Below are 12,500 nucleotides of genomic sequence, written 5' to 3'. Positions count from 1 at the left end.
CGTGCGTGTTTAATTATATTACGTATATGAAATTAGATAAAAATCAAAAGTGCATTAGCTTATCTTACTTGTTCTCGCGAAACCCAGGGACCTTTTGCGGAGCCTTAGGGTTCCGAGGAACCCTGGTTGAGAAACGCTGGTATAGAGAATAGTACCAGTTCAGACGAGAATCTCTTATCTCTTTCGGTCATTCAGCATATATATTTTTTAAAGATAAGGCTGAGCTATCTTACGGAGAGGGGGGGTCGCCGATTTAATGAAGCGGCCTTGCTGTGGATGTGCTGTGTCCTGCGACACTGCTTCTGACCCAGGGCAGTGGACAGGGTGCAGGGATGACCCGTCATCTAGGAGGTGCTAAGATGGGAGGGAGGGTGGAGGGGTGTGGAGTGTTTTCGGGGATGGAATGGGTGGGAATGTTTTTGTGCCTTGTCCTTTTTGGCTACCCCCCTGGTAAAGGGGAAAAAAGCCTTGGTATATGTATGTGTATGTATGTATCTTACACAAAAGGATAGGCCCAGGAATGAGGATATTATGTTAATGAATCCTTTCATCATAGTCATAGTCTTCATGACCAACCCTCTAACAAATGCCTAAAGCTTTAATCAGCAGATCACTGACATGAAGACCGAAAGCCAACAATTTTGCATCCGGAAACTGTGACAGTCTTTATAAACTTCCTTCAGAGTATTACCATCCAACTTTAATCAGCTGATTAACAGTAGGAGGAGGAGTAAGGGGAGAGGAAGAGGAGAAGGGGGAGGAGGAGGAGGAGGAGGAGGAGTAGGAACAGGGGAGGAGAGGGCAGTAGAAGGAGGGGAAAGATGAAGAGAAGGAAGAGGAGGAGGAGGAGGAGGAGGAGAAGAAGAGGGAGGAGAAGTAGAATTAGGAGGAAGAGGAAGAGAAGGAGGATTAGGAGGATTAGCAGTAGGAAGAGGAAGAGATAGACGAGGAGGAAGAGGAGGACGAGGAGAATGAGAAGGAAAAGGAGGAGGAGGAGGAGAGGGAGGAGGATTAGGATTAGGAGGATGAGGAAGAGAAAGAGGATGAGGAGAAGGATGAAGAGGAAGAAAAAAAAAGGAGGAGGAAGAGGAGGAGAAGGAGAAGAAGAAAGAGAAGGAAAAGGAGGAGAAGCAGGAGGAGGAGGAAAAAGAGGAGAAGGAAGAGGAACAGAAAGAGGAATAGGAGAAGGATTAAGTAGAGGAAGAAGAAAAGAAAGACGAGGAGGAAGAGGAGTTGGAGGAGAAGGAGGAGGAGGCGGAGGAGAAAGAGAAAGGGAAGGAGGAGGAGGAGAAAAAGGAGGAGGAGGAGGAGGAAGAGAAGGAGGATTAGGTGAAGGGTTAGGTAGAGGAAGAGGAAGAGAAAGACGGGGAGGAAGAGGAGATAGTAGGAGTAGGAGGAAGACGACAAAGAGGAGAATGAGGAGGAGGAGGAGGAGAAAGAGAAGGACAAGGAGGAGGAGAAGGAGAAAGAGAAGGAGGAGAAGGAGAAAGCGAGGGAGGAAAAGGAAAAGGAGGAGGTGGAGAAGGAGGAGAAAGAGAAGGGAAAGGGGGAGGAGTACTGTAGGAGAAGGAGAAAGGAAAGGGGGAGAAGGAGGAGGAGAAAGAGAAGGAGGAGGAGGAGGAGAAGGAGAAAGCGAGGAGGAAAAGTAAAAGAAGAAGGAGGAGGAAGAGAAAGAGAAGGAAGAGGAGGAGAAGGAGAAGAAGAAAGAGAAGGAGGAGTAGGAGAAGGAGAAAGCGAAGGAGGAGAAGGAGAAGGAGGAGGAGAAAGAGAAGGAATAGGAGGAGAAGGAGAAGGAATAGGAGGAGAAGGAGAAGGAGAAAGAGGAGGAGAAGTATGAGAATGAGAAAGCAAAGGAGGAGAAGGAGAAAGAGAAGGAGGAGGAGGAGTATGAGAAGGAGAAAGCGAAGGAGGAGAAGGAGAAGGAGGAGGAGAAAGAGAAGGAGGAAGAGGAGGAGGAGGAGGAGGGAGAGTGACAACCTTAAAGCAATTTTCCTTGCTACAGCTGGCGCGGCTGCATTGCCATCTGCCACTCTGCAGACGCATGATACCCGACTGCTCGGGCAGCTTCCACGCAGCGTCAGACAGACGCTCTCCATATTCATTACCAAGACACACGTGAAGACTCCAATAGATGGTACTCTGCTGCAGAAGCTTCCGAAGAATAAGAATTGCAGAACGCTGGAGATCTGAATGATGAATGCGAGGAGATGCGTGGTGGGGTTATGAGACGGGTTTGTGGAGGTTTTCTATATTATACCAAAGAAAAGGATGACAAACTACGTCGGTTTTGATACAGAACAGATTTGGTTTCTATAACAAATCATAATGATAAATGTGAGGGGATGCGGGGTGAGGTTGAGAAGGATATTTTTGTTTTTTTTGTAGATTATTCAAAGGTAAGGGATGACAAACTACGATGGTAACTATATATATATATATATATATATATATATATACACACACCTTTTTCATGGTAGACCAGGATTAATGTGGGGAGACACGTGATGAGGTTGTAAGATGGCGTTGTGGTTTTCTAGATGATACAGAAAGAGTAAGTTGTCAGTGGTTATAACACAGAATAAATCTATTTTCTATAATAAATCTATACATACTTTATTATCTAGATTGCAAAAAGGAAGCTACCACATAACAAGAGTAATGACAATATATACAGTATGATTACAGTAAATAGAAGAAATGTATAACTTCTAAACCTTCATAAACTAGAATAAATAAATGTACAAACAAGTTAATAACTAGAACAGTATAATAATTAATCAAATAATACACAGAAATGTAATACATAGAATATAATGTAAAACTAAAGCATCACCGCTTGGAATTAAAATAATAACAAATATAAATTTAGTCCCATTAAGGAATTCTTTACACAAACACGCAATGTCAAATTAAAACACTAAAGTATAATTCTCTGTGGCCGATAGGATGTTAGAAACTATTGGAACAAAGATTTTTTTTTATTTTATTTTTTTTTTTTTGTCTCAACCAAAATCATTTTAGAATAAACTTAGTTTTTTTAAGACTTATTTTATCTCAGGTAATGTTATGAAAACAATAAAAATAGTCTTCGTGAAGAGAGGTTTTATCACAAATGCACCTGCAATGGAACTGGGATCCCTCAGAGGTATACATGCACGTATACTCATGCTTATGTCTCATGTCACATCATCATGTCAAGAAAAAATAGGAATAAAAATTTACCCAAGACATGGAAGGATCTAATCGACCTTCTTGGGCATAATGATTTCTCTTTCTGAAAGATGATGCGGTGTAGCATCGTGAACTACCCCTACCACGAGACTAGGACGGTTCCTCCTGACAAAGGACTTCATAACGTAGAATATAATGAACCATACCCTTGGTCCAACTCGCTGCCGACAGGGTTCAATTTGCCGTCACTTCGACTTTCGCCACAAGTACCGACGTTCTAAATCGCTCGACAAGTGAGCAATCTTTCAGAAAAATATCCACATATCTAAATGAAATCGTTTATTATTTGCCAGAATAAAACAAGAAGTAATAGAATGGCATATTAGTTTTATAACTGAAGTCATATAGTTTTATAACTATACACAGTATAATGCCCATCCAAGCGAAACGAAATAAAGTAAATGATAGAATGTCTTTATTTGATATGTTTAATCATGAAGTTTTTTTTCTTTCTTTTTAGCATTGAATCAAATAAGGTTAAATTTAGTTTTCTTTTTGTTGACAAATATGAAACATTTATTGTTATTATTTTTGGGGGGTCTTAGTAAATCTTTGAAGCTGAATAAAATCGCCTGATGCAATAAAATAATCTCGTTAGGATAAAAAAAATCCATTACTGATACATATAGTTAATGACAGTGTAATTTTTTTATCATTGATCTATTTACTTTCGTTCCTACTTTTCGAATTGTCTTAATAAGTAACCAATTATATTGGCCTTTCAGAAGTATGGTCTTCCTATTGCATTCGATTAAACTTCGTTCTAATTCCAAATTTTTCGTCAATTACTACACCAACTCAACACCACAGAGACCACTTTAGAACGAAATTCCTCTACTCTTAGTCTTTACAACTTTTTTATTTTTTTTATTCCAGTAATGGCTTCCATTACGAGCTGTCCTGTGACACAGACTTCCTTTCATATTTTCTCTTTCTCTCCCTCTCTCTCTCTCATTCTCTCTTAATTTTTTACGCTTGCTCATATATTGCTTTGTCGAAAGTAATTTCATTCACACACACTGTCATTCTTATTTCCATATTTTCTTTTTCATTTATTCTCTCTGTCTTACTCTGGACTTTCTTTTTTACATCTCATTCAATTATGTGTTACTTTGTACGTTTGTGTGTGTGTGTGTGTGTGTGTGTGTGTGTGTGTGTGTGTGTGTGTGTGTGTGTGTGTGTGTGTGCGTGTGCGTGTGTGTGTGTGTATCTCACCTACTGGAATGCATTTCTAAATGCATATTTATCACAAGGAGTTTTGTGCATAAGTGCTTGTCTTAACACAGATGCTGTACACATTTGCATACTTGAGTATACAATTTTCATAATAAGCATAAAGGACATTAGAATATTTAGATTCTTGACTAGCAAATACCTAATTAAGGTCTTAGTCGATCACGCAATATCAGACATTCTAGTAAATTCATCAGAAATTCTACAATGACATATCATGCAATCTTCCATGCACTAAAGTGTCACAGACATTTATGATATATTGTCATACAAGGTCTACACATGCATATGTATGAACATTGTAATTAATCCCTTCATTCATTTTCTTTAACAATAGTGACACAACACTTGAGACCTAATTAGCTGATAAAGGCAGAGACGGGGAAAAATTCCTGATACCTTAATTGAAACAAGAGGAGATGCAAATGGAAAGGCTGTCGCTCATGGAAAAGAAAGTGTGGAAAGGGACGAAAATATATTTGACCAAAGTGGCAAGAATAATCTCGCAATTAGATTAGCATATATGTGTCTTTCTAGGCAGAAGGAAATGACGTGGCATAGGCCAGAATATGATCACTTTAGAAGTCCTCTTTCTTGTTTCTAACCGGAACATAAAAAGTACAAACCTATCACATAATCTATAGAGCTAAAAGAGTCATCTGAAGATGACCTAAAAGCTACTGTGTGTAGAATGAAGGAAGAGCGTGATAATAACTGTATTTGTCACCTAATATCTAGAAAGGAGACTGATCAGTTTGTTCCGTAACTCAAGTATATTACATAATCTAGATATCTAAAAGTGTCAACTAAATGTGACCTGAAAGCTAATGTTAGTAGGATGAATGGAGAGTGAAATAACAACTATATTTGACATCTAAGATCTAGAAAGGAAACTGATGAGTCCTGTCACTGAATTCACGGTGGACATTCCCGATGCTGGACAAGAAATGTGATTAAGCTATTAGGACGGGAATGAAGGAGTGAAAAGGTGAGACAAAGAACAAAGGGACAGAGAAATGGAGAGCAAAGAATATATTTAACTTCTTGCCTTTGAAAGCGTCATGTTATCTAGAGGAATACGTTTGGCATTACTGACAACACGGTCTATATGATAGACAATTTTCCCCTACTATGAATGAAAGAAAAAGAAAGTTATAATAATTAGAGCGATAAAGACACTCGAAATTTTAAAATAGTATTATTTGGCATTGTTTTTGACTGCCTGAAGCTATTTCCTGTAAAAAAAAAAATGTGATATACATACATACATACATATACACATGCACATACAGTGATGGTGGACTGGTTGGTGAGGTTGTTTAATGTTTGTCTAAAAGAGGGTAGAGTACCAGAGGACTGGAGGAGTGCCTATATAGTTCCGCTTTACAGAGGAGAAAGTGACAATTGTGAGTGTAATGGGGAAGGCTTATGGGAAGTTTTTGATTGAGAGGATTAAGAGAGGAACAGAAGAAGTGATTGGTGAGGAACAGTGTGAGTTTAGGGGCTGCGTGGATCAGATTTTGATGGTAAGCTTTAGGAAAACGTAAGGATGTTTTGGGGACCTTGATGGATTTGGAAAAGGCTTATGGCAGGGTAGACAGGAAGGTATAGTGGGAGATATTCCAGATATATGGGATAGGAGGAAAGCTGTTAAGAGCAGTCAAGAGTATTTACGAGAGTAGTAGAGCCTGTGTTAGAATTAGAAATGGAATGGAGAAAGTGAATGGTTTGAGGTAAAGGTGTGACTTTGCCAGTGATGTGTTATGTCAGCTTGGCGAGAGGTAATGGGTCAGGGATTGGAGATGGTTAAAGAAAATAGAGAAAAGCAGATAGGCCAGTTGTTGTTTCCTGATGACACTGCGCTTGTAGCGGGATCGGAGGAGGGATTAAGGAAGGTAGTGATGGAGTTTGGGAAGGTGTGCTGAAGAAGGAAATTGAAGATAAATGTGGGTAAAAGTGAGGTGATGGGATGGGCAAGGGGAGAGAATGGCAGCAGATTGGAAGTGAGTATTAAGAGAGAGACTGGAGAAAGGGGATAGCTTTAGATTCTTGTGTGCGAATGTGGCTGGAAAGGGAGGAGTGGAGGTGGAGGTAGAATGTAGATTGAGAGAAGTAAGTAAATGCCCTGGAGATTAAAAGATGTTATGAGAAATAGACATTTGGGAATGGATGCTAAGAGGAGATTGTATGAAGGAGTGATTGTACCGATAGCACTGCATGGGGCAGAAGCATGGAACATAAGAGAGGAAGAGTTTAGATATGCTTGAGATGAAAGGCCTGAGAAGTAAGTAGGGGTTACTAGGCTGAATGGAGTGAAAAGTGAGGAGGTGAGAGCGGGGGTGGAAAGGGAATTGGGAAAAGGGTTGATGAAAGAGTATTTTGATGGTTTGGACACATGGAAAGAATGAGTGAAGAAAGATTATTAAAAGAAATTTAGAAAGCAGAGGTGGAAGGAGTGAACATGAGGGGGCGACCAGGGATGAGATGGGTGGATGCGGTAAAAGGGGTATTGGGAAAGAGGGGAATGTCTGTTGAAGAAGGAAGGGAGAAGACAGAAGATAGGGGTGAATGGAGAATGGTTGTATATGGATAATGCTATGATGCATGGAAGGGTATGGGTGAAGGATGGGGGAATGAGGGAGTATGAATGATATTTTGACTCAGTCCTAAGGATTTCTTCCCGTCTTCTCTTTTTCTGCATGAGGGAACGGAGAGAGGGGTTGCCGATTAAATGAAGTGGTCTTGCTGTGGATGTGCTGTGTCTTGCTACATTACCTCTGACCCAGGGCAGTGAGTGAGATACAGGGATGATCCGTCATCTAAGAAAAGTGGGAGGGAGGGGTGGTGAAGGGAGTGGAGTATGTGAGGATGAAATGGGTTGGGATGGATTTATGCCTTTGACTTTGGTTACCTCCCTTGTAAGGGGAAGATGCCTGTTGGTATAAGTATTTATGTATGTATATATATATATATATATATATATATATATGTATATATCTGTATGTGTATATGTATATATATATATATATATACATCTGTATATATATATATATATGTATATATATGTGAATTTAGGGAGCAGGTTCTCTTCAATACATTTCTTATTAAATAACACAGCAAACTGGGCGTTAGTTATCTTCTTATTGAGACTTTCTACTCTTCTAATAACTTTTCTCTCTAAAGGAGGGAGAAGGTATACAATATTTCCAAACGAGTCCATGATTGGGTAGGAAAACTAACATTATACGACGTTTCGCCTATGCATTAGGCATCTTCTGGTAATTTATTCAGAAATAAATACATACTTATATAATACAAAGATAGGTACATTAGGAGAGATCTAGGACATGACAGTTCATCCTTTCCAGCCCGCTACTCGTGACCCATACAACTCTAGGGTCCCGCACATGTTTTGTTGTATATTAATAAGAGGCATATAGTTTCTTATCATCACTGCCTCCATGCATTTTAGTTTTGTTGTATTACCATTCCTGGCGATTATTATTGTGTTTGTGTTAAGGTGTTCTCTTGATATGTTGATCTTGTGGGAACCACAGAACATCATCTCTTATCATGAAAAATAATTTGGCAGCACAAAAGGACAAATTAAAACAGAGCAATGTCGTGTACAAATATACTTGTAATTTTAACAAAGACGGTGCGCTTTGTACAGACGAGTATATCGGGTACACAACACAAACACTTTCACAGAGACTCACGTATCACATGCAGAACGGGGCAATAAAATCACACATGACGAAATCCCACAAGATCAACATATCAAGAGAATACCTTAACACAAACACAATAATAATCGCCAGGAATGGTAATACAACAAAACTAAAATGCATGGAGGCAGTGATGATAAGAAACTATATGCCTCTTATTGATATACAACAAAACATGTGCGGGACCCTAGAGTTGTATGGGTCACGAGTAGCGGGCTGGAAAGGATGAACTGTCACAATCTCTCCTAATGTACCTATCTTTGTATTATATAAGTATGTATTCATTTCTGAATAAATTACCAGAAGATGCCTAATGCATAGGCGAAACGTCGTATAATGTTAGTTTTCCTACCCAATCATGGACTCGTTTGGAAATATTGTATACCTTCTCCCTCCTTTAGAGAGAAAAGTTATTAGAAGAGTAGAAAGTCTCAATAAGAAGATAACTAACGCCCAGTTTGCTGTGTTATTTAATAAGAAATGTATATATATATATATGTGTATATATATGTGTGTATATATGTGTGTATATATATATATATATATATATATATATATATATGTGTGTGTGTGTGTGTGTGTGTGTGTGTGTGTGTGTGTGTGTGTGTGTGTGTGTGTGTGTGTGTGTGTGTGTGTGTGTGTGTGTGTGTGTGTGTGTGTTTGAATCACCATGGTCTTGGATCACGTTTTTTGACTCGTGATCGACAGCTATTTCCCTCCCGAAGAGAAATCATATCTCATATATGACCGATCTATGGTTAATGCTGTGACCTTTCATGCACGCACACACCCAACTCCCCACCCACGAGAGTTGGAGTAAGGACTCCCAGCGCAGCAATACTGAAATTATTTCAGCCCTGGGCGGGATTCGAACTCGGACCGCTGTAGTAGCAGTTACGAACGCTATCACTGTGCCGTCGAGTCGAATGTGTGTGTGTGTGTGTGTGTGTGTGTGTGTGTGTGTGTGTGTGTGTGTGTGTGTGTGTGTGTGTGTGTGTGTGTGTGTGTGTGTGTGTGTGTGTGTGTGTGTGTGTGCCTGTGCATGTGTATGTGTTTGCAAGCCTAACCAAACCACTTAAAGAGACACAAAACCTAATCTGTGCTTGAGTGCCCAAACCTCGCCCTATCACGAAGGAGCGTTCCAGAAAGTTGTTGATTTTTCTATGAATAGCAATGCATCATCGACGCGGCTCGAGGCGTGTCGGAAGCTTCCAGAGATCTTCGGACCTCTCGGCTGGTAACGGGCACTTGTTTTACGGGAAGGAAAATGAGGACGGTAATTGCTTTGAGGCCAAGTCATTACCTCAACTTTTCTGGTCCCAGGCACCGGTAATTAAAGTAATGACGGTTTTTTTCTTCTGATAATTGTCGAATATTGCCGCGGCGTAAGTTCTGATTAAAAAATTTGTCTTGAAGGCTTCCTTTTACGGTTGTTCTTATTAGTATTGTTTATCCTACACATGCCAGGTATCTTTTTTATTTTTATAATTTTCTGTTTACCACCATACTGCTCTATTGAATTAAGTGATATTTTCTTTATTTATGGATTTAAGTCATCCTCAATTAAACCTTAGACAGTAGTGATCTTTCTTATTCTTTCTTTCTGTCTTTTCTCTTTCTTTCTTATTTGCTCTTTAATTTGCTTTATTTTATTTTCTTTCGTTTCTTTTTCTTCCTCTCCTTTCTTTCTATCTTTCCCTTTCTCTTTAATTTTCTTTCTATCTTTCTTTATCTTCATCTTTATCTTCATCTTCATCGTCTTTTTAATTTGTCTTTTTCTTTTTCTTTGTCTTCGTCCTCGTCCTTGTCTTTGTCTTCGTCCTCGTCCTCGTCCTTGTCTTTTTCTTTGTCCTTGTCCTCGTCCTCGTCTTTGTCCTCGACCTCGTCCTCGTCCTTTTCTTTGTCGACTTCACCATCATTGTCCTTTTCTTTGTCCTCGACCTCGTCCTCGTCCTCATCCTCGTATTTGTCCTTTTCTTTGTCCTCGACCTTGTCCTCGTCCTCGTCACCATCCTCGTCTTTGCCCTCGACCTCGTCCTCGTCCTTGTCCTTTTTATTTGTCCTCGACCTCGTCCTCATCCTCGTATTTGTCCATTTCTTTGTCCTCGACCTTGTCCTCGTCCTCGTCACCATCCTCGTCTTTGCCCTCGACCTCGACCTCGTCCTTGTCCTTTTCTTTGTCCTCGACCTTGTCCTCGTCCTTGTCCTTTTCTTTGTCCTCGACATCGTCCTCGTCTTCGTCCTCGTCTTCGTACTCGCTTTTGTCCTCGATTTCGTCCTCGTCCTTGTCCTTTTCTTTGTCCTCGTCCTCGTCTTCGACATCGTCTTCAACTGCGTCTCGCAAATAGGAAGTCATTTGTCTATTAAACTTTGGGTAAAACTTTCACCAAATTTCTTTTACACTTTTTTTTTCGTGTTTGCTTTACTTCAGAAAATTGTGGACTACATTTGTCTTTAGATGATTCTTAGCCTGTTCTCATGGACCAAGTTTTGAGTTCATGTTTGTCTTTTTTATTTTTTCGTCATGTGAATCATTTGGTGACCCCTGTGCCATTGTGTTGCGTTCAATTTCGTACAACTTGTGTATTTTGGACCTGAGTTTGATCCCTATATTTCCATGCATGCATGCATACACAGATGCATACATACATACATACATACATACATACATACATACATACATACATACATACATACATACATACATACATACACACACACACACATACACATACATACATACATCATACATACATACATACATACATACACACACACACATATACGTATATACATACATACATACATACATACATAAATTCATAAATACAATCATACATACAAATATACATGCATGCGTACGTGCATCTATACATACATACATACATACATACATACATACATACATACATACATACATACTTAAAAATAGATACGAAAATTGACTCACGATGGTAAGAAATAGTAGGGGTATAAGACACCTTGTTAAGGTAGTGTAAGTTTCTTCTTCTAACTAGAGGTACCTACAAATGTATCTCTTTGATGGCCTTTGTTGGTTGATATCGACCATGGTTATTGTGCCTCTCAAGGACAAGATGATATAGAGGACCAGAAGTCAGTCACCCATGCTGCAGGACCCCCCCCCCACACACACACACACTTTCCTCTCCACGTCGCTGATGGATCCAAAGGAACAGGAAGTATGTTCTAGTTTGGCACCAACGCCATCGCCTGACCTGCCAGAGTGATGTTGTTATAATATCAACAGCGAGCTGCCTACAAGACTCCTGCTTTTTCCTCGAGGTTTATACCTGAGTCCTTTCACACATATGAGTGTGACCGCAAGGCAGTGGACCATCTGAATGTCTTTTGAACATAAGAACATAAGAATGAAGGAGACTGCAAGAGACCATATGGCCTACACTAGGCAGCTTCGTATCCATCACCACCTGTCACCCCCATCCATGAAGTTGTCTAATCGTTTCTTAAAACAACTGATAGTTTCAGCGCTTACTACATGGTTACTAAGTTTTGAGATAGATATCAGAGAGAATAACTTCCCATCTGCTTCAAAACACGTCAGCATCCTCACACTCATCTGGGCGTGCAACCTTAGGGACTGATACAGTGATCAAAGGCACGTTATCAAAATTGTCACAAAATTTGAGAAAAATTAAGATAATAAGTTTGATAGCACGAAGAACAGTAACGATGTGGGTAGGGTGAGACCAGAGGAACTTATTCGGAATTACAAAGGCCTCCTTCAGGAGATGAAAGAACGTGGGAGCTACCACGGAGTCTGTGGAATCCTTCCGAGGATCTACGCTGGCTCGTATTGAAACAGTAGAGCCATCGGGATCAATGAGAGGATATCACAGTTGTGCACTCAACTGGGATACCATTTTCTTGATCCTTGGTATCTCTTTGCTTAGTGTCATGCTTCTAATGGGATCTATCTTACTCGCACAGGCAAAGATGTTCTTACAAACCACATTGTGGGAGTTTGTAATGAACATGGTTATATGGTAAAGAGTTTGAAATTGAATTTGATATTGCGAAATTTAAACACTTTCATCAGGATAGAAACCACAAGAAAGGTGGTGGTGTTCTGTTGCACATTAAAAGTAAAGTCCATGCCTGTGTTTTAGAGAAAATGAAACAGGATGCATATGATAATTTGTGGGTAGAATTTACCCAAATGGACAACAGATGAATGTAAGTGTAATATATAGGCCAAAAGCATCATCATTAACAGACGACAAACTGTTGCTTCAAGAACTGTCTAGTTTCTGCAACCAGAACTTATTG

This window comes from Oratosquilla oratoria, chromosome 1, assembly GCF_046742065.1.
Source record: "Oratosquilla oratoria isolate Oo_2021 chromosome 1, ASM4674206v1, whole genome shotgun sequence".
Lineage (NCBI taxonomy): Eukaryota > Metazoa > Arthropoda > Malacostraca > Stomatopoda > Squillidae > Oratosquilla > Oratosquilla oratoria.
The sequence above is the reverse complement of the archived record's forward strand: the minus strand, read 5'-3'. Positions refer to the sequence as shown.